This window comes from Hyaena hyaena, unplaced genomic scaffold (genome assembly GCF_003009895.1).
Source record: "Hyaena hyaena isolate Hyena2069 unplaced genomic scaffold, ASM300989v1 scaffold_868, whole genome shotgun sequence".
In the NCBI taxonomy this organism is placed as follows: domain Eukaryota; kingdom Metazoa; phylum Chordata; class Mammalia; order Carnivora; family Hyaenidae; genus Hyaena; species Hyaena hyaena.
In genome coordinates this window covers 738,889-765,217 of record NW_024081496.1, presented here as the reverse complement: position 1 = coordinate 765,217, position 26,329 = coordinate 738,889, and the positions used below count along the sequence as shown (strand labels likewise).

General features: G+C 38.1%; 1 protein-coding gene and 1 pseudogene across 2 annotated transcripts in view; both read left to right on the top strand.

Moving 5' to 3' along the window:
* The window catches only part of OXR1 (oxidation resistance 1), a 226,609-nt gene that overhangs the window by 41,148 nt on the left and 159,132 nt on the right, over positions 1-26,329 (top strand). The window lies entirely within an intron of this gene.
* The window catches only part of LOC120222323, a 50,656-nt pseudogene continuing 28,474 nt past the window's right edge, over positions 4,148-26,329 (top strand).

Genomic DNA, 26,329 nt, shown 5'->3' with positions numbered 1-26,329 from the left:
TGTGCTGATAGTGCCGAGCCTGCTTGGGATTCTCTCTCTCTCTCTCTCTCTCTCTCTCTGTCTCTCTCTCTCTCTTTCTCTCTGTCTCTCTCTCTCTCTGTCTCTCTCTCTCTCTCTCTCCCCCTCTCCCCCTCTCCCCCTCTTTCTTTCCCTCTCCCCTCTTTCTTCCTCTCTCCCTCTCTCTCTCCCTCTCTCTTTGTCCCCTCCCTGCTAATGCTTTCTCTCTCTCAAAATAAATAAACATTTTTTTAAAAAATTAGTCTAAAATTATTAATATTGTTATGTGAATTTCTCAAGAAGAATAATTTTTAAAAACTTAAGATGGAAACATCATAGAGAAGGGTAGATAATGGGTAGATATTTCAGATTGGGCCCTTAGGGGAACATCTTCAAAGAAGTTAATTTTAATTAAAATGTAAATGATAAAAGGGGCACCTGGATGGCTCAGTTGGTTCTGTCTGACTTCGGCTCAGGTCATGATCTCACATTCGTGGGTCTGAGCGCACTTTGGGCTCTTCTGACAGCTCAGAGCCTGGAGCCTGCTTCAGATTCTCTATCTCCCTCTTTCTCTGCCCCTCCCCTGCTAAAGTTCTATCTCTCTTTCTCTCAAAAATAAATAAAAACATTTTTAAAAATTTAATGTAAAAAATCATAAATGATAAGAGGCAAGTCAAGAAAACATCAAGGGGTAGAGAATCCCAACCTCCTGGAGTAGCAACTACAAAAGCCCTAAGGTGAGAATGACCTGCACATAGTGTAGGGAAGGAGATAAGGCCAACATCCAACATAGGGAGGGAAGGCGAAAGCTGATGCAGTTATAAGAGGAGATTGGAATGGGTCATATTGGAGCTAATAGACCATAATAAGGAGCTTAAACAACCATCATCTGAACCCAATTATACTCTTTATGTGTGCGAAGAATGGATTGTTGGAGATAAAGCTGGAAGCAGAAAAGCCAGCTGGGATGTTATTTCAGTATAACAGGGAAGAAGTAACTGTCAGGGTGACAGAGAGAGAGAGGGAGAGAGAGAGAGAGTATTAGCAGTGAACTGATTCAGAATCTCTTTGAGAAGATTGTCGATGGAGTGGATATGGAGATATGAAGGCAGGGAAGAAAAATAGGTGGGGGATTGGAGGTATCTAAACAGAAGTTTCCCCCTTGCAGACAGGGCTGAATTTTCAGATAGAAGGAGAAGTTTTAGGGAGAATGCCTGTGTCTAGCATCTCTCAAGCTCCAAGGTGCCTTGGTGGGTCTGAGTCTGTTTATCTTGATGATCAGTGTCAAACGTATTTTTGGGGCTCCCTTATTAAATGCTGAAGATGAGAATCTATTTCATTTATTAATCATGCCTGGCTTTGTTCTAGGCAGGCTGCGATAGGTGTCTTATCTAATTATCATATACTTTTTTTTTTCCTTTTTGGAGCCATGTGGAAATTAGTAATCAAGATGAATATTTAACACAAAGACTCCTTTGAATTCTCACGCTCAAACACACAGAGTTAGTGTAGAAATAAATATCAATGCCTTTCAGTAGTTATCACCCAGCCCAGGTCTACTGGGGGCTACTTCTCTGCCCCTTACAGACCCTGAGAGTGTCTGGTTGTGAACATCTGTGTCTTCTTTAGGAGTTCACTAGGTGATGTTCTGCAGAGGCAGTGCTGACCCCTTCCGTGAACTGCAGCCATGTCCTCTCCCTCCCATCTCTGCCCTTCAGTGATAGATGGTCTGCAGATGTTTCCAGAGCAACAGCATGGCAGCTCCACATTGGGTCTGCACTGGAAGAGGGCAGGCCACCCGGTCCCTACCTTGTTTTTCTCACGTGTTCTCTTCTGACAGCAAGACCTGTACTGAGGAGGAGGTACACTTTCCCCTCTGAGGATGTCTCCTGCATGTTAGCCTCATTCCGAAAAGCATTTGGCATGAAGCACAGCTGTCACTATAGTTCTCTAAGTTGTCATTTTGTACCAACTGCAGATCCAATCAGGGATCTTCCCAAAGGATGAGCATGACTACCCCATCCTTATTAAAATGTGTGTGTGTTCTAACCATTGGTGTTTAAAATGATAGATAAATTTGGTATCTTATTTGAAGGCATTTAAGTTTTCTGTACCCCACAGAAATAATTCTCCAATCTCTTTCCTTTGAAAAACAACAGCATGATGCTGGTAAATATGGAATAAGAAGTATCCTTATCAGAGAGTGGCCTACACTGACATTTTTTAATCCCTGTGTAGAAAAAAATTCTGTCAATACCAATCGTGTGTCAAACTGAGTATGTCTAGATTCATTCCTGTATCTGTCAAACTGAAACAATTTGCCAATATGTATTGTTTAACTTCTCCATCACTTGAGAAAATAATATATATATATATATCCATATCTGTCTATGTCCACTCATGGCCTATCTAATAATGATATAATGTGAGTGAAATAACTCTGAAAAGGAAACATTCTGAGTAACTTTCCTTTTGCAGTGCAGTGGCTCTAGAACTGCAATTTTGCCACAGAGTAGCTTAGTTGATGCACTGAAAAAAAATTGCCGTCATAAAAGTGGGTATTGTACTTTAGGTTTTTTACTTAAGCAATTTTTTGATGGGATCAGATCTAATATAAATATACTCATTTACATTGAGCCTAAAATGAATACGCTGGTCGTAATTAGTCTTATTAGGCTCAGTTTTCTCAAAATGATGGTAAGGAGGCTGATTTCCAAGGTTTCAATTAAATGAGCTGAAAACGTTTGAGCCTCTGCTTATGATCAGTTTAACAAAATATCTGAGGACAAATTCTGACCCGAACTACACGCTCTGGTTTGGAATAAAGCTTTGCCACGGAATGGGAGCTGCCTGGGAAATACTGGTAAAGCTGGGGGGTTGTAGGACTCCTGGCAGCTACAGATCACATTTGATCACCTAACAGGGTATTGATTAGAAGGTGATACAGCGTCACTTTCTCCTCTACCTAAGGCAGTTCTAAATTACTTCTTTTGACACAAATTCTATAGATTCCTCAGCGTACAACTCGAGTTCACATATGGATAAACCTTCCCCACCTCCCTTTCCCCCCCCCCCCCATTTAGAAGGTTAAGTTCTATTCATCTGTAGTGTTAACAAAGAACAAAAACATATTGTAGTGAGGAAAAACATATTTTGGGAAATGTTAACAGATGCAGCAGGGGGGAAATTCTCCAAAGATACCAGATCCCCAGGCCTTGCAGCAAAGGGCAGGCTCTGGTCAGCGCCGGCAGTGTGTGAGAGCTCTGCACCAGGCAAGGGGTGCGCCCCCTGCCCACACCAGCCACGGCTGTCCTGGTAGCAGAGTTTGCGAAGCAGAGAGAAGAGTCAAAGTAGCCTGCAGGGAGCAGGAAGAGGCGGATCGAACCCCCCACATTCCTAGTCTGGTCTCGACCCTAAGCATGGTCTTGCTCTGCTTGGAGGCTACGGAACGAGGAGGACGCTTCCCGAACCTGTGCTGTCTGGTGCTTTCCTTTAAGACGCTGAGTTTAGGCAAACCAGGGTCTTGTGGTACCGAAGAATACAGATTTTTATGTTAAAGGCGGTGTAGCGCCCTGATGAGCCTACGGTTTGGTATCGGGGACAGAATCTGTTCCAGCCCTCGTTCTGTCCTCATTATCTGCGGGTGCGGGGGAGCCCTAAATCTCTCTCCCGTCGCGTACCTCATCTGTAAAAGCGGGTATGGAAGTGAAACGCCCAGAGTTCGAAAGACCCCCAAAAACAGACCAATCGGCAGGGGTTGTTTATTTGCAGGTTCGAACCCGGGCCTCCGCGCCCTCGTTGCGGGTGATGCTGAGAGGCCCTGAACAAAGCCTTTGTAGCCGTTTTATAGACAGGAGTAAACAAGTCGTGGGGAGGGACAGGAGATCTCTATGGTTACAGGTTTGTCATTGGTTGATATTTAAATATGAACATATATCATATTTGATTGTTTCCCTCCATCAGGTTTTTGGCGGTATCCAATTATAACATTTAGGATACCTTTGAATTCAGCCAATCATAGAGCGAGTCTGGGGTCTTGTTCGGCGACTAACAGGTTAACTTCTCTCTCCCTAGGCCCTTCCTTCAGTAAGGTGGAGGGTGGCTGCTGGCCTCTCCCGATTGGGCGCTGCCAGGGTAGTATGATGGGGTGATGTGGTGGCCAGTCTCTTCGGCCTTGAACAGTGTGCAGCCGCCCGGTAGTTCCGGGGAGGCTGGAACGCAAGCCTTAAGCAATGGTACAGAAGCAGAAGGAGCTAGTTAAGTCAGGTGTTGGTTTCCCGCAATGCAAGCATTTATACAGAAGCAGAAAAGCTGGTTAGGTTTTCAGTTCATCTAGGCCTCTCAGAAGAAGGACTTAATTCACAGATTCTCATAAGCAAATGAGGTCATGCGCAAACAGTTGAGCATAGTAGGATGTCAGGTGTCCTCGAGAAACAAAGGCACAAAAGCATGTGAAAACAGACTTCAGCAGAAGCTGCGCAGTAGCCCCTTGCTCTGCAGGCTGACCATCTAACGCAACGCCTGTTTCACATAATCTTTCCTCACAGAGTACGTAGCATCTGCGCTGGTGTGGTTTCTCAGCCTACTTTTCCGTGTGTGCGCGCGCTTCCCTGCTAACTGTTCTCTCTAACGCCCTGTTTCCTCGCAGCAAGGCTGAGCTTTCCTTCCGTAGCTTCAGGCCATGGCTTCCTGTTCTCTCATCTGAAACTGAGCAATTCCCTTCCCTCATTAATTTCCTAACCGAAGCTATTTATGCAGTCTGAGCAAATACCCACCTGCACTTTTCTTTTTTTCCTGAATCGAATTCTTTTCTTTTCACATGCACTTATAAACTCCAATTCCTTTTTCTCTTACTGTTTGCTCTAATTGTAGTTAATGAAACATTTTCTGCATTGAGCTCCTCCAATTAATTGATTAAGATTTTTTTATCTAATGAAAGGCATATAACCCATTACCTAAAAAGCTGAACAGTAGGATTTAAAGAAGTCTTCCCTTTAATGCTACTTAAAACCATTTTGATTTCCTGCTGTCCTTAATAAGGTAGCTGAAGCATGGGAAATAATTCTATATATAGCTGTTAAGTTAGTGCTTGATTTAAAATGAAACTTTAATTATATAAAGCATAAAGTTAAGGATTATGTTACCCGCAGAGGCTACTGTTCTGGCCTAGGTCACTTCTAAATGATGACAGTGACTGGCAGCTAACTTGGGTGATTAACATTTCCCTGACCTGTTTATTATCTGAGCCACAGAATCAGCAAAAAGCCATTCTCAGGAAAACTACTATTTGTGGAATTCTACTTATTTATTGGAAACTATCTTATTGTGAGACAGCTTCTAAGAAGAGAAAAAAGGAAATGTTTCCCCTAGATTCTACTTGTTGAATTCATCACACAGGATCCTTTGGAACTCTGCATTTATTCTTCATCTCCATCATCGACTTAAGGATGAGCCAAGCTAAAGTGCAGCAGGAGTGACACTGTCCTGTGCCGTGGTCAAATGCCACTCGTGTTGGTGACAAAATCCTCCTATCTGAACTGAGATCTTAATTTATGTATAATGTTTATTTATTCCTGAGAGAAGGGAGAGACAGCTCAAGCTAGGGAGGGTCAGAAAGAGAGAGAGACACAGAATCCAAAGCAGGCTCTAGGCTCTGAGCTGTCAGCACATGAGCCTGACGTGGGGCTCGAACTCACCAGCCATGAGATAATGACGTGAGCTAAAGTTGGGCACTTAGCCAACTGAGCCACCCAGGTGCCCCTGAAGTGGGATCTTTGTTGTGACTTGTCTTGTTTATTTTGGTCTTACTTTCAAAAGAAAAGGCTCCATCTTAATAAAGGAAAAATCAATAAGAAATAATTTAAGCACAACTAACTCAGAAACTGAATTGAAAATTGAAGATACATCAGCAAACTAAAGTATATTACATATTACTGCAGATGTTAACTGCAGTTATTTGAAGTGAGATGTAACTGACTGAATCCTGACTCTACTACTGATTAGATTTTATGAGTGAAGAAGTCATGTCACCTCTCCAGACATCCATTCTCTCATGTGTAGAGTGGGAACAATAGTCACTTTATAGAGTTGCTGAGACTTATATGAAGGATTTGCTCCCATAAGGGACCTGTTCTTGCGAAAAGCTTCCTTTTTTAAAAAAATTTTAATGCTTATTCATTTTTGAGAGACAGAGACAAAGTGTGAGCAGGGGAGGGGCAGAGAGAGGGAGACACAGAATTCGAAGCAGAATCCAGGCTCTGAGCTGTCAGCACATAGCCTGACACGGGGCTCAACCCAGGAACCATGACATCATGACCCGAGTCAAAATCGGACGCTATACCGACGGGGCTACCCAGAAGCTTCCTCCTTGAACTGGCTACTGTGGGAATCGAAAGAACATAGTATCCCAGTGCTACTGATGCATAACAAACCAATTCAAAAGTCAGTAGCTTATAACAACAACCATTTATTGAACATATACTTCTTTGAGTTAGTAATTTAGGTAACACTTAGCTGGGTAATTCTTCAGGTCTCGCCTGGGCTCCTTCATTCTTCTCATTTTTCTACAGATGGCTCAATCAAAATAATTGATTATTATGAATGTTTTTATATTTTACCCCTATTCAAAGTGATATTCAACATACTTAGCAACCACTTTGGTAGAGGCTTGGACCAATTGAATGCAATCACAGGTCATGACCACCAGCCTGCATCTCCCGTGCCACATAACTGTCAACACTTTGTTAATGCCTGAGTCATCAGTTGGTCTGAGGGATCAAATGGAGGAGCCTAGACATCAAGGGAGAAGGCCACCTGGGGCCTAGTGCAGTAGCTCTACATCAGCCAGTATAAAAGTATCTGGGATACAAACTCGTTGAACGTTAGCCCTGTACCATCCATATTATAATCTTCCTGTCCAAGATGTCCTGAGATTCTTGATATTTTATTATTAATATTCTTTACCCTGAAACTATCTCTGGCTCCCCCTACATCATGACACCAAGGATACTGCTTACATCCATGTGTCTCTCCATTCCATTTCTCCCAAATTCCAGTAACTCCACATCGAGAACAAACATAAGTTATACAAATACTCTTTAAGAATAGGACAGTCCTTTAAAAAAAAAAAAAAAAAAAGGTTACTGATTTATTTTGAGAGAGAGAGAGGGGGAGAGAGGTAATCCCAAGCAGGCTCCACACTGTCAGCACAGAGCCCACCGTAGGGCTCAAGCTCACAAACTGTGAGATCATGACCTGAGCATGAGTTGGATGCTTAACTGACTGAGCCACTGAAGCGCCACAGGACAGTTCTTAATTGGGGAAGACTGATGGCAGTAATGGTAGTTTGAAAAAACATACTATTTTAATATAATAGTAATTATATTTTTCAAGTGGGACAAAATAAGCCCATTTTTTCTCATAATAGAAATGGAAAGTTAAGTTGGTAGAGATTTGTCCAAACACACAACTCTCAAAGTGAAAAGGGACACCCACCCTATATCAAGAGGCATCATGGATGACAACCTCTGAGAAACATACAACTAGAGGTAATGTGGAGAAAGCCAGAATATCTGGGATGGAACCCGGAAGTCTTCACTTGAAACAAATAATTCTTCCTGGCACTAAAATTGGAAAACCAGTGGCTACAGAGTGCCCACTGTGTTGAAGAGATGCAGTTATAAATGGACACCTACCTGAGCAATAGAGAGAGATGGGTCAGCTTGCTAAGGAAAGTTTGAGAGATCCGCTGGTTACAGAATTCTGCTCTATGAGCTGTTTAGGGGTTTCTTCTCTGAGCTCTTTTTGCATGACCTCAGCCTTAAGCCTGTCCTGATAGGACTAATGCTCCTAGTGACTCATTTTATTTCTATGGAAGTTGTATAAGACTGACCCGGATTGCTCATATCAGGCATCCAGAGGTGGGCGCTGTGCTGAACCTTGACAGATAACCAACAGGGGCTCCCCTGAAGTCTGTGTGTGCCCTGAGAGTACCATCTGCTGAGCAGGGGCATCAGTCTGAATGGCTTAGGCTCCAGATGGCATCACAGTCATGGCCACTTGCTAAGGGTCATGACAAGTAGATCCCACCTTCTGATCAAACTACTCTACTTCAGCCCATTTCATTTTTTCCCAGTATGCTACAAAAAGCTTGACTTAAGAACATATATATATATTGTTCATAAGAGTATATATATATATATATATATATATATATATATATATATATTACCTTCCGTAAGACTTTTTTTCATACTCTATCACACTGGGTGCAGGAAGAGGAAGCAAGAGGAAACATTGTATTTTGTAAACGTGTGCTATGTGTATAGACGCATATGCGATATTGACTTTATTTAGATTCAAAACTGGTGGACCCTGGGTTGCTTGGGTTTTAAAAAGATTACTCATGGCTTCACCAGATGCTTTGCAGTTTCATCAGCACCATATGCTTTATAGAGAGGCTGCCTCAAAAAGGACAGGTACTTCATTTGATGCCATAGCTTTCATTGTGTACTTGCCTCAGTGAGGAATGAATTCAGATACAGTTTTTAGCCTCATCTGTTTACATGGTTTTGTGCGAGCTGACTGCCAGGTAATTACCCAAATAAGGAGTTATTTCTCCAGAGATGAACTGCCAAATCTCAATGTAATGCCAAATATAAATGCTATTAAAACTACTAAAATGGGGAACATTTGGAAGTTCATGTTGGTCTGCTAAAATAGTAAATAGATTGCATCATTTGAAAACCGTGTCTATTCTGGGGCACCTGGGTGACTTGGTCGGTTAAGCGTCCGACTTTTGCTTAGGACATGATCTCGCAGTTCATGGGTTCGAGCCCCGCTTCGGGCTCTGTGCTGACTGCCAGCTCAGAGCCTGGAGCCTGTTTCAGAGTCTGTGTCTCCCTCTCTCTCTGACCCTCCCCTGCTCACGCTGTCTCTCTCTCTCTCTCTCCTAGAAATAAATAAAAATATTAAAAAAGAAAAAGAAAACCTTGTCTATTCATCTTTTCAAAACACAATAATTAGGAAGAGGTGATAAAGGTAACGGAAATGAAAACTAAAAAGTAAGTTCTCTGGCTCTCCATTTCAGTTAGACATTGAATGCAGCATATCTTCAATTAAAATGTAAATGGAATTAATTGTGTGAAGCTGTCTGTCTGGATGATATGTGATCACTAACTAATTTGCTAACTGGCACTGAACAATGGCCAAAGGAAAATAGACTAATTGCTTAATGATTCAAATGATAATATTTTATGATCATTTCTCTCTAGTGCTGATGGACTGTGACCCTGGATAAGTTTCTTAGCCTCCCAGAGCTGTCATATTCCCATCTATAATATGAGGAAATTGGAAACACATCATCTATAAGATCCTTTGCTGCCCTAAAACTCTGACTTTTTAGGTCTTTGACTTTATTATATCTTGTTTTCTCTACCAACCAAGTTCGTGAAAGAAGGACTAATTGTGGACCCAGATATACATTCACATCTTGTTTCCTTACTTCTTAAGTGCATGAACATGAATGTGATAACCTTCTTACATTCTTCATGTGAGACAAATGGAGAACCCCTACCTCGTGGATTTATGATGCATAAGTGAGGAAGTATTTAAAACTCCAAATGCAGAATCCTTCACTTACACTTCTAGTCCTGAATAAATTATATTCCTTTTCTTATCTGGCATCATTTCAGGTATCTCAAATCTACGTTGTCAATGACATCTTTTGGCCTCTGACCTCTGATCCCTACAAAAAAGTTATAATCCTGAAACTATACCAAAGGGATGATAAAATAGATATAGCAAAAAAGACCTAAAAGATATATATATATAGGTATATGTCTTTATATATATTTTTTCCCTCCTGAATTATCTCAATAAAAAGAATGAAAGCATCTATTGAAATAGTCGTCCTGCTGGCTGTCTCTTTTTCTGTTTGTCATTGAGGTCTGACATGGCCTTAATTTTTATAAATGAAATACATCTGAAGTAGAAGTGGCTTGCTTCCTGTATTTAGAAAACCTTTTTTCATTACTTTTTTTTCACTTCTTCTTCACCATTACTAGCTGTTGTATATGAAAATCTTTAAGTTAAAAATAACGTGATTACTTGTTCACTGTACAAAATACTAGAAAATATTAAAAAAATAAAAATGAAGCATAAACACACTCTCCAGAGAGAACAACTTTAAATATAATTTGCCAGCTTTCTAAACTATGTGTGCACGATGTATACATATTGACAAAACAGGCTTATACCGTATGGTCCTAAGGTCAACACCAGAGTAGTGCTTTGCAGAGGACGGAATGTGCTTTGATTTGTCCACCATTGTTCCAGCATCTAGAACATGCCGATCACAGAGAACACGCTCAGTTCTCTTTTCAACCTAATTTTATCCTCTGTATCTTTTGGGGCCAATAAATGGATTCTGCAGCATGTTGTCAGTGACTATATCGTATCCTACAGCATATATATACCCCAGCTCACTCATTAGGGCCTCTGTTGTCAGCCTTGTCGGGTTTTCTCTGTGTTCATCCTTGCCTGTAATAGTATTTTAATCAACAGTCAAACAAATAAACGAATGCCTCTCTTCTTTTCTGCTGTTCAGATAAATTCATTAAAGTAGAATTGCCAAGTGCAAGTAACCTACTCACAGTTTCAGAGAATTTTTACATATATTGCCACTTTGTTCTACCAAAGATTATGTCAGTTTACAATCTGGTCAACTGAGATTGACTGTTCCCCTGCACGGATCATAGGCGGTATGCTGACAAAAAATTTAAACACCAGTTTAGAGGCACCCGCTTGGCTCCATCGTGTCAGACTCTTGATTTCAGCTCAGATTATGATCTCACAGTTCATGGGTTGGAACTCAGTATCGGGCTCTGTGCTGACAGGAGCCTGCTTGGGAGTCTCTCTCTCCCTCTCTCTGCCCTTCCTCTCCTTGCATGCACTCTCTCTCTCTCTCTCTCAAAATAAATAACTTTAAAGAAACTTTAAAAAGGTCATTGCATACTAAATGTTGTAAATAATCATTTCTACATTTGCTGGGACACAAGATCCTAAAACCCAAGAAGGATAAAATCTTGCTAAAGTGTAAAGTGTAAAAAGTTGGATTTAAGTTAATCCCAAACTGTTATGAAAACCAGAAACACTGTTAAACCTTGTGAAATGCTTGTAGCCTGTTGAGTATTCTCCTCTCACGGAATCAGATGTGAAATGTCTGTGTGGGAGTTGTATTTCCAAGGTAAATAGATTATTATTTATATCTCTAGGTGCAAATGCTTTGAAGTAACCGGAACATGTTGCAGCTGAACGTGGCCTTACATAAATTTTTACAGCTACTGCTGTCTTGTCAGTGCACTGTCATGGTGTGGCTTTCGTGGTTCCATCTGAGTTTGACCCCCGGCCATGATTCTGGCTCACATTTTTATCATCCACTCTTAGATGAAACGATGCATCTGACAATATCCCATTGTGCTTTCTCTTGTGCTCCGACTTTGAGATTTGGAAATATCATTAACACTGCTTCCACTGTGTCAGAATCTCCAAATTGGAGATTTTTTTTTTTTTTTGCCCCTTGATGATATTTCTACATGTAGACCCGGAAGTCCAGAGTCTATAGTTTTATAATTTCTGTATTGCATAGGAATTCAATTTGCAATGATCAGTTGGTGATTGACAAGAGATTTAGACATGATGTTACTGTCTGTGGAGTAGCTCACAGAGGGATTGGTTGCCAGTATGAACAACTAGGGAAGAGTCAGGCTGATAGAGTGGAGATTTAGAGGGAGGAGGGGAGTAAGAATTTGAAATGAAGAATTAAACAAATGTTGAAGGAAAAAGTATAAAACTTGAACTTTGGTGCATGCTAGAAAAAGGTGACATAAAAGTAGACAAAGAGGCTGGAGGAAGTTATTATGGACTAGAAAGTTGCCAAAAAATCAAAGGAGAAACTAAAGTATGAAAACAGAAGAATGGCCAAGAGGGGCGCCTGGGTGGCTCAGTCAGTTAAGCATCCGACTTTGGCTCAGGCCATGATCTCACGGTTCTTGGGTTTGAGCCCCGTGTCAGGCTCTGTGCTGACAGCTAGCTCAGAGCCTGGAGCCTGTTTCATATTCTGTGTCTCCCTCTCTCTCTGACCCTCCCCTTCTCACGCTGTCTCTCTCTCTCTCAGAAATAAATAAAACATTAAAAATTAAAAAAAAAAAGAAAACAGAAGCATGGCCAAGAATCATGCTTTAACTATAGAAGTAGATTTGAACTGTGAGGCCTGGCTTAGAGAGATGGGAAAGAAATCTAAAAATAGCTCTTTAATAAAGACTCGTTTGAAACATGTGGTGCCTCCTAAAGATAAGGATTGAGGGAAACTAGTCACTATTTGTCACTGTTCAAATTAGCACATTCACGTTTTTTTGCTTTTTTTGGCGTCAGTGATAATCTGCCTTATCTTGCAGACATTGAAGTTATCCCTTAATGACCTGAAAAATGCTCATTTTTTTTCCAAAACAAAATTTTTAATTCTTAAAATGTGACACAAGTTTAGAGAGGCAGACAGTAGCCAATTTTTCAAAAACTCATTAAGTGGCATCACCCTCGACCTGTTATTATTTGGTTTGGATCTGTTACTCATCTCAAGCAGTCTAGTATGATAGGGATTGAGCTTTGGAGATTCAGGTCCTAGCAGTTGAATTAACTGTTGTGTGGCCTTGGGAATCTTATCTGCTATGAACCCCATTTTCTTTATATATTAGTGGAAACCCTATGGTCTCAGTTTTGACAATTAAATAAAATAGTACACATTAAATGTCTGACAAAGTAGGCAGAGAATTAATGTATGTTCCTTTCTCATCACCTACCTGTACAGGGCAAGAAAAGTCTGCAGAGGTTTATGAAATGAAACATACTGTAAAATGGTGTAATTAAATTTAAAAAAACAAGGACCACCTTGAAGAGAGGAAATTGTCACTATCAGGAATGTGAGAGGAAATTAGTTGGAATGAAGCCCTACATTTGTCTCAATTTCTTGCTGTCTCTCTCAGGATGCTTTTAGTTATAAGCAACAGAAAATCAACTCAAATAGGGGCGCCTGGGTGGCTTAGTCGGTTAAGCATCCGACTTTCGCTTAGGTCATGATCTCACAGTTCGTGGGTTCGAGCCCTGCGTCGGGCTCTGTGCTGACTGCCAGCTCGGAGCCTGGAGCCTGTTTCAGTCTGTGACTCCCTCTCTCTCTGACCCTCCCCTGCTCACGCTGTCTCTCTCTCTCCTAGAAATAAATAAAACATTAAAAAAATTAACAGCAAAAAAAAGAAAATCAACTCAAATTGATTTTAATAAAGTAAATTCTTAGGCAAAGGTGACTGAAATCCAGAGGTAAGCTTGACAAGATCAGGCTTAGTCTGTCTACTTAAAGGATGAGAGAGGGACCCATACTCATGGTCTCTCCATTTCTTGTCTCTGCTTTAGTGCTAACTACATTCTGTGGAGGCTTCCTGCTTCATGGTCTGAAGATGGCTACCTTGTTCACATTCAGGTTTCTCTGATTAAAATGTCTAGTCTGAAGTAGCCAACAATCTATTATAGATGGCTGAGAACCTATATCTTATACACGCTATCTCATTCATACTCAGCAAGGAAGAAACTTTTTTTCTACTTTTTTTTCTACTTTCAAACAAAAATCCTGAGCTTTGGCCTAAATGAATCAACTTAGAGCACTTTCCCATTCTTATCTCAATAAATGTGGCCTAGATATGGGGCCAATTCCTTAGGCCTGAGCCATAGATTCTACTTTTAACTTGGAGGCCAAGTCAGTTACCCTTGAAGCACATGGGTTGCCCCTTGGAGTAGGGTGATGTTAGGAAGAGTAATGTGAATATATGCCAGGTGGCTAAAAGGGCAGATATACACCAGCATAGTTGTGATTAAATGGGAAACACTCTGTTTTATATGTATATCTGAGATATATATTTGGAAGACAGGAAGCTTGAAGTTCATTCTAGAATTCTGGAAATTAAGTTGAAGGAAGAGCTTATTGAATTAAGCATTGTCAGAAGAAGGAGGAGGGCATGAAGAGGAGAAGAGGAAGAAGAAAAAAGAAAAGAAAAAAGAAAGTGTTTTACAGAGACAGTACATCCAGTAATGATTCTCCTAGATTAGTCAGAAATACCAGTCAAATACTTTTTATATACTTATTTTGTTTTCTGATGTTTTGATTTAATAAGAGAAATGAATTGGAGAATCTAGAATAGATTGCTAATACATCCATTAGTCTTTCAAATAAAGCCATTTTAAAGGCTTGAACAGTATTCTGTTGTGGTTAATTCAAGATTTTGTTCTCTAAGAAGGGACCATAGTATAGCATTCTAAGATGTAAAGTAAACCAAAGTCTCTTTATACTTAAGACATCAGATCTGAAGTTTCTGAGATCTACTGTGAACAGCCAAGAACCTAATTCTTAGTTCAGTACTGGTGTCGAAAGCCATGGGGCCTGAAAGTGCTCCCAACATCATCCCAATAAATACTTGGAATCTTCTCCAGCAACTGAGTCTGAGCCATATGGCAAATTATGAGTGATTTTTAATTCAAAAAAGGGGGAAGGGCGTTCATTCTTAGAAGAACCCTAGATGACTTCGGGGACATCTGGTTTCAAGTAGCATGGCACTCTGCACTCTCAAATAGCTATATTAATTGCCCTATAGAATGGGTTATTTAAGATTAGCTATTTAAATGTTGGCGAATGGCTACTAAATATAGTGATTTTAGTTTGGGTGTAATTAATGGTGAACTAATCTTCTAAAAGTAGTCAACCAAATCCAGCTGCTTCTGCCAGATAGAACAGCAATAGTTAGGACACTAATTTGGCTATTATAATAACGGCCAAAAGATTTTCTTTTTGCCCCGTACAGCAGTCTGAGGTAAGCAGTCATTGGCAGATTTTTCTCTGTCGGTGGCAGAAACTTTCTCTGGTTCCCCTGGCATCCTTAATATTCATTTCCCATCCCGTGGTCCAAACAAAGGGTCTCTAGTGTACACTCCAACATCTACATCTTAATCAGTGAAAAGAAGGGAAAAGAAAAGATGAGCACAAAACTTGCTTTGTAGGGACGTGACCCAGAAGTTGTCATATTGCTTCTGTTCGTTTCTTATTGGCCAGAAACGACTTACTGGACAGTCTAGTGCCCACTTAAACGCTTTGTCCCTGTAAAAGATGAATGTATATAATAGGGAGAAAACTAGCAGGCTCTGGAACACAGCCTCTGAAGAAAAGAGGCTGCATAACTTCCTATCCACCAAAGCTAAGATGCATCTGCCCAATTCTTGCAATGGGTGTACCACATTGTCCAAATGTAAACTATCATGAACAGGATATAAGATATTTATAAGATAAGAAACAGGATATTTCGTGTGCATGAAAATAATGTTTCTACTTCAGTTATCATGGGTTATAGAATCCAGGATTTAAAAATCATTATAATATGCACTGTTTCTTTCTGATCTCTAAAAATGCACACTTTTGAAAGTTTGGAAAATACAGAAAAATATAAAGAAGCTATCAACCATTATTTCACTGGCCAGAGATAACCATTGTCAAGAGTTTGGTGCATTTACTTTATGGCTTTTCTCCATGAGAATCTTTATTCCCATAATTGGACACAATTTTACATTTTAACCTAATAGTACACAATTTTCACACATCATTAAAATGAGATATTAAATATCATTTTTATGTTTGCATTAACTTAACCTGTATAAGTACCAGAATTTATTCTGTTCCTAGTACTAGATGCTTAGAGCTTCCAGTCTTTGTTGTATTAATACTATTACTATGAACATCTTTGTGCATAAATTGTCTGCATTTTTAATTACTAGGATAGAACTTTAAAAATGTTGAATCAGAAGGTGAGAACATTTTAAATGCTCTAGATCTAGATTGATAAACCCCTTTCCACAAAAGATATTGAAAATTTCTCCAACTTGTTCTGCTAGTCTCCTTCATATCACCCTCACTAGGATTATTATAATTAAATAAATTAAATTTGCCTTGTTTTATAAGGCACATTTGCAGACCCTCTATGAACTGATGAACCCGAGTATGGTTTCATGTGCACCCAGCAATATTTTCATATATACATTAAGTTCTATTATTTTGGTCATTTATTTATCCCTTATTTTAATGCAAATTTAAACTATCATGTGACTGACTGAGTCACTAAAGCATTTGTAATTCATTCAGAATGAATTAGAGTATCTCATTTAATGACACCTGCTTTGAATGGCATACATTTAATTTAATGATACCAACCAACTTGATTCAGCCCAAGAATCTTGAAGAATATATATATTTTTAAAAAAGAACAGGCATTGAATTACTAAAGTAAATGACACTTCGTAGTTATTTATGTGCCAAAGCTCGTGCAGTTTTCTCAGACAAGATAATTCAAATTCTCATGTCAAAGCACATTAGCTCTGAATATAGATAAAATCCTAACACGTTTGATTATATGATTTCAAAGTCCTTGGCAGATTAAAAACAGCAAATATGGAAAGAGCAGCAAACATATTAAGAACAAATAGTGGTAGCTGAGAGATCGACAAAGAGGAGATACAGATTTTGTGTTGTTTATAACACCCCCCACATCACCACCACCACCACCAACAACAACAACATGAAATTCTATTCTTTTATATTGTAACATTTTTATAACATGCCATTTAATGAAATTATGGCTCATATATTCAAAGAAGAGTAAAAAGCCCATAAATATTATTTTCACAAGGGGTTCTAATATCACAGAAAAAAAACATTTCTAATAAGAAAAAAAACCTGAATATCTTTGCACATAGAATTCGACCACAAGTATGATTTTAAAACTTGAAAAGAGATATCTTGAAAGTAAATGCGTTAAAATATTAACTATGATTTTCTTGGTCTGGTAAGATGATTTTTTTCTTCTACTTTTTCTGTATCTTTTAAAATTTCTAAAATGTGTATGTATTACTCTAGTAAAGATAATTGAAGTTATTTTATTGAAGTTATTTTATTTTTAAATAATATTCAGTGGACTAGTTACAGAGTTTATTGTGGGTCTGTTGGATATCTCTTGGGTGCTATTTAAATTATTTGTTCTGTAAAGTAACAGTCATAATGGTCCCTCATGCAGTATCACATTAGCAAGGAAATACTTATATGAGGCAAGTCAGGCATCATTATATATTTAGACAGAATGTTCATGCTATTTAAATAATACTGGAGATATTTTATGAGTTAAAATCATATTTCAGGTCAGTAGAACTGTAATAATTTAAACCAAAAAAGTACTTAAAAAGTTTAATATATACTAATTTTGCCTACAAGAATGAAATGTTTATGTACATTGTGGCATTTCTTCCATGTAAATTCATTTCTTTGTATTTTGGGGAAATAACTTTAAACTTAGAAGAATTCATAGTATTTTCCAGAAAATTGTTAAATGTATGAAATATTTTTATAATTTTAGCTTGAAATAATTCTCTGCAGATTTTCTAAACTAATCACCTGGACACATTACATGATTTCTTTTATTAAATGATGGATTACACTAAACATATTTTTACATCTCCCTGTTTTTAAGCTATTGTTTCTCAGGTCCAAACCTACTGTTCTGGATTCAGCTTTGCGAGGCTGAGCTGGGTCTCAGAGAACAGTTTCTGCTTTGCCAGCTGCTACCATTTAGGCTCTGCCCATAGGAGTCGCCAGAGGGAGACTGCAAAGCCAGAAGGGAGAAGGGATGCCTGTCTATTTGCCATTTTCGTGAATATTTATCAGCTACCCTTCCTTACTTGGGCAACAAGGATTCATTCCAGTAGCAACCCTTCTCTCAGTTCCTATGTTTAAGAATTCTATCCACTTCCTTTTGTTCCCCAGCCCCGGAGTGAGCAGCTGCTTCCTGCAATTGCCATTGGTGATACTTGGTGTTATCAACGTCAGACCTAAACTATTCTTTATATTCTATTCTGTCTCCTGGCTATACTGACTGATACAGCATAACTTCCTAGAGCAGAAATAAAGGGAATGATAAAATACTTTTCCTACTAGTTGATGTTATAAGTTAACATGGACACATATGTGATAACTGATAGAAGCTATCTGAACTTTACAAAGAGTTCATATATAGGATATACATAGTTCTGTATGGTTCAGGGATATAAATCATAGTCTGTTCTTCTCATGACCCAGCATAGCTTCTTTTTTTATTTTTTTATTTAATTTTTTTTTAATTTTGTTTTTGAAAAGAGAGAGACAGTAAGAGAGAGAGAGAGCAAGAGAACGAGGCAGGGAGGGGCAGAGAGAGAGAGGGAGACACAGAATCCAAAACAGGCTCCAGGCTCCGAGCTGTCAGCACAGAGCCCGACATGGAGCCTGAACCCACAAACTGCAGGATCACGTTGAACGCTTAACCAACTGAGCTACCCTGGCGCCCCCCAGCATACTTTCTTTACTAACATTTTAAGCAACTGAAAATTGACTATATATACTCTATATATATGTGTGTATGTATGTGTATATCTATATGTATAATTTATGTGTGTATTTATGCATATGTATACACACATAAAATACACATAAGTTACACATATAGATATACACATACACATATGTACACACATATATACACATTATAATATATATATTAAAAAGTTTAATATATACTCATTTTGCCTATAAGAATGAAGTGTTTATGTACATTGTAGCATTTCTTCCATGTAAATATATATATATACATATATATATATATACACACACACACATATACATAATTGTAAAAGTGTGAAAGGGAAAGGAAGACAGGAAGGAAATAACTTACAAATTTAATGTGGTTGTAAAATAGATCAATCATTAATTTTTAAAATGGGTTAATTTCCTTGTCCCACTTGCATCTGAATTCTGGACTCTGAGTACTAAATTCATTGGTTAGCAAAATACTTAACACAGCTAGTTATACATTCATCAGCTCAGTGGTGTTTGCATTGTTATTTTTTTTTTAAGTTTTATTTATTTATTTTGAGAGAGAGAGAGCACTTACAAGTTGGAGGGTGGAAAGAAGCAGAGACCGACACGGAGAGAGAATCCCAAGCAGGCTCTGCGCAGCACTGAGCCAGAGGCAGGCCTCTATCCCATGAACCCAAACCTGTGAGATCATGCCCTGAGTCAAAATCAAGAGTGGGATACTTAACCAGCTGAGCCACCCAGGAGCCCCTCGCATTGTTCTTATCAACAAGATTTTTCTATCTTCCCATTTATTCTCTGTCTTGTTCCTAGTATCATCTGAGCTCAGCCACTACATTTGACCCTAGTTAAAAGTTAGATAATCTTCTCAACTTTCTTCACGCATAGGAAGAAAATATACCAAGTGCCAATCAATAAATGCCACATTCTGTACCGCTGACTTGGACCAACCTCTCCTAGCTCCTGAAATTTTGGCTGCCTTTCCCTGTCTTTAGCCATGATTATTTTTATTCCTGATTTTTTGAGCTTACTCTGGGTTCCTGACTTGTCTCCGACCACATTTCTGGCTTACTGCTTCCCTTTGCTGCAATTTCCTGTTTATGGCTGGGTTAGTTATATAGTAACCATGTGAACTCATCCCTTTCTGTCTTACATCCTGTAATTACTGTTCCTTGACACTGGAACTTCTCAAAATTCTGGATCTTTGATGTGTCCTTTCATCTTCCCTAAGGCTAGAGTTAGCCTTACTTAGCCTTGCTCCTTACCAAGCCAGTCAGCCTCTACTTATATAAAATGGGTAGAAAAGCCTAGACCAAAGTAGGAGACGTAATAGGTCATTATTTTTGCATTTCTGGTTATCTCCAAGTATTCAGGGAAGGATGTTGTAAAGCCTTATGGCTGAGTTTGTTGGCTATGGAGTCAGAATGAACTGAACTCAAATCTTGGTTCAACCATTTACCAGTTGTGTGACCTTAGGCAAATTTCTGTCTCTCTACCTCAGTTTAATATGAATACAACATATCTGCCTCAAAATTATTATAAAAATTAAGTCAAATAATCTATATAAATTGCTTAGAATCGTTCAGCATAGAAAAAGCACTCAAATGTTAGCAATTATTTATGTAATGTAATTATTTCAGTAATGATGCTTGATGACTTTGTTGAATCTAAAATTGAATATTATGTCTAAGTGACTGTTTTTCTGATTCACAAACATTATGGAGGCATTATAAAGTAGACATAGCTTACTTACACAGCTATCAAACCCTCCATCTGTATGTGGCATCTATTTCCATAAATGAAAAATAAAGAAAAATCACTACTAATAAAATCCTTTAGAATATAATTTCAGCCTGTCTTTGAAAGGGCCAAAGACTGTAGAGATCTGGAGGAAGCAGTCACCAGAAAAGAAATCTTAGAACAGCCTGTTCCAAAGCCAGACTGCTGGGTTAAGCAATTAACAGTGTCGCTGGGTTTGTACTTTAGGTCCATGTATGAGACAAAGGATATTATTTTAACCCATGAAAGTGAACCTACATATAATTAGCTGACATTTTTTTTGCCCTAGACAATGACTCCACAATGAATAGTTACTAATAATATACATCCTATAGATAGAGATAGATATAGATAATTCTTAAACTAATCATACATTTTAATTATCAAATAACTCTGAAGAACTTATTAGGGTTTGCAGAGTTTCTTTGTAAGCATGATTACAATTGATCACATTTAACATACTTTCAAGGTTCCAATAGAGATTGATCTAATTATCTATATGAGGGACTGATCTAAATAGGTAGAGTTCATATAATGTGTCTAGTGTAACACAGCTAGTAATCAACAAATTGTTTACTCCAACTTTCTTCCTCCAAATTGAGTGTTCTTTTCACTACTGCAAGGTGATGCCAATACTATCTTGCTACTTCATAAAATGTCATAGAGTTTAAAGGTAACAGTGGTAAAGATGAATATCATTAATATTTGAATATTTAATACCTCAATATTTCAAGAAGCCAAGTAATCTACAAACCAAAGTAATTATATAACCTGACTTTAGAGACTCACTAAAACAGCTTGATTTATTTTCCCACTCAGAATATTGAATATTGAAAAGAAAATCTCTATCTTCAAACACCTCTTCCAAAAGCAAACCAAAAATAAATAAATAAATAAATAAATAAATACCCATAATGGTAGCTAAGATATTAGTGTTTATTATGTTCCAGGCACTACAGTAAGTATATGCATGTTTCACCTGATGTACTACTCATTGGAAACCTACAAAGTAATTACAACCTTTTCACTACATGTTTAAGAGAGGAAACAGACCTTAAAGGTTTGAGAAGTTAAGTAATTTGTCTAAAATCACACTGTCTCTAATAAGGGGAATCAGGATTCACACTCAGCCTAAGTTCTGAGCCAATATTCTTTCTTTTTTTTAAGTGTATTGATTTTTGAGAGAGAGAGAGAGAGAGAGAGAGAGAGAGAGAGAGCAAACACACAAGCAGGAGAGGGGCAGAAAGAGGAGACACAGATGAAGAAGGCTCCAGTCTCTGAGCTGTCAGTACTTAGCCTGACACAGGGACCAAACCCACAAACTGCAAGTTCGTGACCTGAATGAATTGAAATCAGACACCTGACCAACTGAGGCACCCAGGCACTCCATGAACCCATATTCTTAATCATGGTGCAGTATGTTCTTGATTTTATGTAGTTTAGATTAATAAGCTGTTCACTTTTCCAATTTGGTGAGGTTTAAAATAGCAGTGATTGGTTAAAACTCCGAAAAGTTTCACCAGTCTTGTGGCCACAGCTCAGATGCTGTTACACAGAGCTCACAGTGGAAGCATGGCAATCTGATTGACCACACACTTCCAGCCAGCTGCATAAAATCACTATTCATGATTCAACTTATACTGATGGCCAGCATTTTATTCTTGTGTATGATTGACTGGCAGCTGTGAGTCTAAATACATTGAATGATACCCAGAGAGTAATTTAAATAAGAATCCTTCCAAACATTGTATCTTTCTATCATCTTAACCATTTTTCAGCGTACAGTTCAGTAGTGTTAAGAATATTTGCACTGCTGGGGCGCCTGGGTGGCTTAGTCGGTTAAGCGTCCGACGTTCGCTTAGGTCATGATCTCGCGGTTCGTGGGTTCGAGTCCCGTGTCGGGCTCTGTGCTGACTCCCAGCTCAGAGCCTGGAGCCTGTTTCAGTCTGTGACTCCCTCTCTCTCTGACCCTCCCCTGCTCACGTTGTCTCTCTCTCTCTCCTAGAAATAAATAAAAAAAATTAAAAAAAAAAAAAGAATATTTGCACTGTTGTAAAAGAGAGATTCAGAACTTTTTCATCTTGGATATCAAAAACTTTATATCTATAAAACTGACTTTTCCCATTTTCCCTTGTCCCCTTAATGTTACCCCTTGGTAACTACCATTCTACTTTCTGTTTCTTTGAATCTGACTACTGTAGATAGCTTATAGAACTGGAGTCATACAGTATTTGTCTTTTTTGACTGGTTTCTTTCACTTATTAGTGAAAAAAACCCTTTATGCTTATTAGCATAAAGTACTCAAGGTTCATCCATATTGGAGTATATGATAGGATCTCCTTCCTTTTTAAGGCTGAATATTATTGCATTGCACACACATATTACATTTTGTTTATCTATTTATCGATTAGTAGATATTCGGGTTGCTTACAACTCTTGGCTATTATGAATAGCTCTGCCGTGAACATGAGTGCGCAGATATCTCTTTGGGACCCTATTTTCAATTCTTGTATATGCAGATATAGAAGTAATATTGCTGGATTTGGTAGTTCTATGTTTAATTTGTTGAAAAACCTCCATATTGTTTTCCATAATGATTGTACCATTTCATAGTCCTTTCTGTAGTACAGTAGGATTCTAATTTCTCCACATCCTCATCAACACTTGTTATTGTCTGTAACACATTGTATCCTTTTCCATTTTTTTTTTTTTTTTGGTGAAGCAATATAGCTTTGATTTCAGAAAATATAATATCACTGAAGCCAATACTTTGCAAGGAACATTATGGGGCCAACATAATGTGTTTAATTTGAAAAGCTAAATGTTTCCTAGAACATTCATTGAGTAAATGAATAACTTGCTCTTTTGAACCTAAAACACATATTTGTTTCTTCATTCCTTTGGCTGCCACTGTCTTACCCAGCTCTAAAAGCTTCTCAAAGTTAGTCAGAAGGAGACAAGTGGGAAGGTGTAGACTTCTCACTTTGACAGTCTGCTAAAGATGGATAAAAAATGGTGCTATTCAAAGACACTTTGTACTTGGATATTTAGAATTTAGAATGATAACAAATCCAGTGAAATAGCAAGAATGTTTGAAAGAGAAGTCACCAACCCACTGCTACAGAAGGCTGAATTCCAAGGAAATATGCCCCATATCTATGAAGCTGAGAAGTAAGTTTCTAAAATCATGTCTTTCTATTTTTCTATTTCTCACTTACTTGAAATGTCAATCATTAGTTGGGGAAAGCATAGTCCTGCTAGCAAAGAATGGAGATTAACCAAGTGATAGAATCTTATGTAAGTAACAGTGGATTTGAAGATTTGTATAGTGGCCTTATTATTGAGTAAATACCAAAAATTGCCAACCTTTGTTTGACTTTAAGAAAACAGCACTACTTATATTAGCTGACTATAATATTGTCATACTGCGGTATGAGTTTTGAAAAAACTCTTAAAACATTTATCTTATTTCTATTAATATTATTGATTTTTCTTGCTTACATTTCATATCTCACCATAGAAATTTCAAGAAGCAAATGTCCTCTTCAGTCTAAACAGTAGAACAGATGAACAAAATGAAATTGTAATGTATTGAATGTCACATGTATTTGCAATAAGGTAACAATATTTAGATTTTCAAAAGAATTTTTAATATGGAAAAATCAGAAAATTTAACCTTTTGTAGCCAGTGACTGATAAATTTTCTAATGCTATCAGATGATTTATAAAAATAGTTGATAAAAAACATAGCAAGGCAGGGCTTTTTTTAATGTAAAGAAAAACAGATTTTGGCCAAAACTCATGGTAGCTCACTTGAAAAGAAATAAAAATAACCAAAGCATACTAGGTTAGGTAAGACAAGACTATGTGGAGATATAAAAGTTAATAAGCTGAAAAAAAGGCACTTGTTATGGGAGACAGCTAAAAGTAGCAAACTTGAAGACAGTGCTATTTCTTTTTCCATATTTATTCTGTGTTATGGATATCTAGCATGATGAACAAAGCAGAAATGTCCCTTCCATTGTAGAACTACTATAATTTCTTCTTGGTGGTAAGTATTCAACAATGGAGAATACTTTTATTTTGAAATAAAAATAGAGAGTCTTTTACATTTCAACTTTGCCTTTGCTAATCTTAAAAAGCCAAATTCCTTATTGAGTTTATTGGTAAAGCTGAATAATAACAAAGTTGGAGAGAAAATAGAAAAAGAAAATTCATGAAGCTACAGACAGTGTTGTATTTCCTGTTTTTTAGGAAAATAGCTAATAAAGCTTATCACCTGGGCAGCAGGCTTATTTTGTGAAGGAAACATTAATGTATAATACAGTGAGACTTTGGAGAAATCTATAGAATTGGTCACAAAGTGGCCATAAAACAAATAGGAGATTTTTTTAGAAAATTGGGATAAAAGAGAGAAAAATGAAGACCTTTAACTTTTCCAGGAACTTGTTAGTAATAATTGGAAAATAATAAGTAATTGCAACCATAATTATAACAGTATTTTGTTTCTTTGTTTATTTTTATAACAGAAGCCTTTAGCCAATGAAACAAGAAGGGAAACACCATTTTCTGATGGACACTAATAACAGCATAGCCAATAAGCTATTTGACTGACTTTGTTACAATACTCATTTCAGATAGTGGATGAATTTCTATGGACTTCTAAGAATTATGCCAGAGAATGTTTAACTACATATAATTATTACTCTTTACTGCCAGCCCTTCAGATGCCTTCTGGAATATCCTTTCTCTCACTAGGTGTTCTTCTTGCATGAGTCCCCTTTTCTAACAATTCCACAGAATTAGCTACTGTGGTGTCTTGGTAGTAACTTACCATGACATTTGGTTTCCAGAAAATAGACTGCTTTGGTCTGCCATTGGTAGAGGTGAAGCTCAGTAGCTGTACAGACTCCTTCTCCTTCTCTGGCCAACCAGCTGCAGGTAGGTTCTCCAACTAGTCCTTTTGACGATTTTCAGTTGGCTTGACATGAAGAGGAAGATTTCCCTAGATCTCTTCCCAAACCATATGGGTTCAGGGGTAGAAACACAATATGTTGATCACTTTCTTCAAAGAAATTCTTTTCTGGCATCTTCCATGTCAACTGTTTTTTAACTTTTAGATATGTGGTGAGCCAATGCTGGTCAAACCAACGTTATCGTCTCTTAGCATCACTTTTAGGATATGGAGATATTCAGTACCTACCTTACAGTAGATAAACAAAAATAAAGATAAACAAAATCAGGAGTTAAGCACTCCAAGGTTTTTTGGCCTGAGCAAATGGATTTTTCCTCAAGTAAAATGGGAAAGATGAGGGTGGAGCAGGTTTGCAGAGAAATCATGAGTTTATTTCTGAACATATTAAGTTTGAGATGTCAACTTAGGTGTCCAAGTGCAGAATAAGCCAGTTGGTTATATGGATCTGGGGTTCAGAGGAAAAATCTATGCTGGAAATACTACTTTGGGAGTTTCCAGTGTGTAGATGATAACAAAAACCATGATGAGCTCACCAAAAGGGTAAGCATGGACAGATGACCAGGAACTGAGACATAGGTGTTTCCACTTTGAGGAGAAGAAGACCAGAAGAAACAACCAGTTCAGTAGGAGAAAAACTATGAGACTGTGATATCCTAGAAGCCAGTGAAGAAAGTGTATGAGGAAGGAGATAGAGGTCACTGTGTTAAATGAGAACTGAGATGAGTATTGGTTTTATCAAGGTGGATGGAAAACATTGATGACTTGAACAAGAACAGTTTCAATACAGTAGTCACCTGGAATCCCAACTGGGCTGAATTTAGGAGAGAGAGAGAGAGAGACAGCATGGGACATATTAGAAATGGAAAATGTAGAAAATGTCAAGGAGTTTTTCTGCCTAGGGCAGTAGAAGAAGGGAGTACTCATCCATGGAGTAAATTGGGTCAAGAGAGAGCTTTTTTAAGATGGGAGAAATAACAACATATTTTTATGTGAATAAGAGTAATCTAGTAGAGAGGGGGAAATGTGACAATGTGCAGTAGAGAGTTCCAGAAGGATTGTCTTTGAATAGACAATCCCTCTGAAGATGGAGCTAA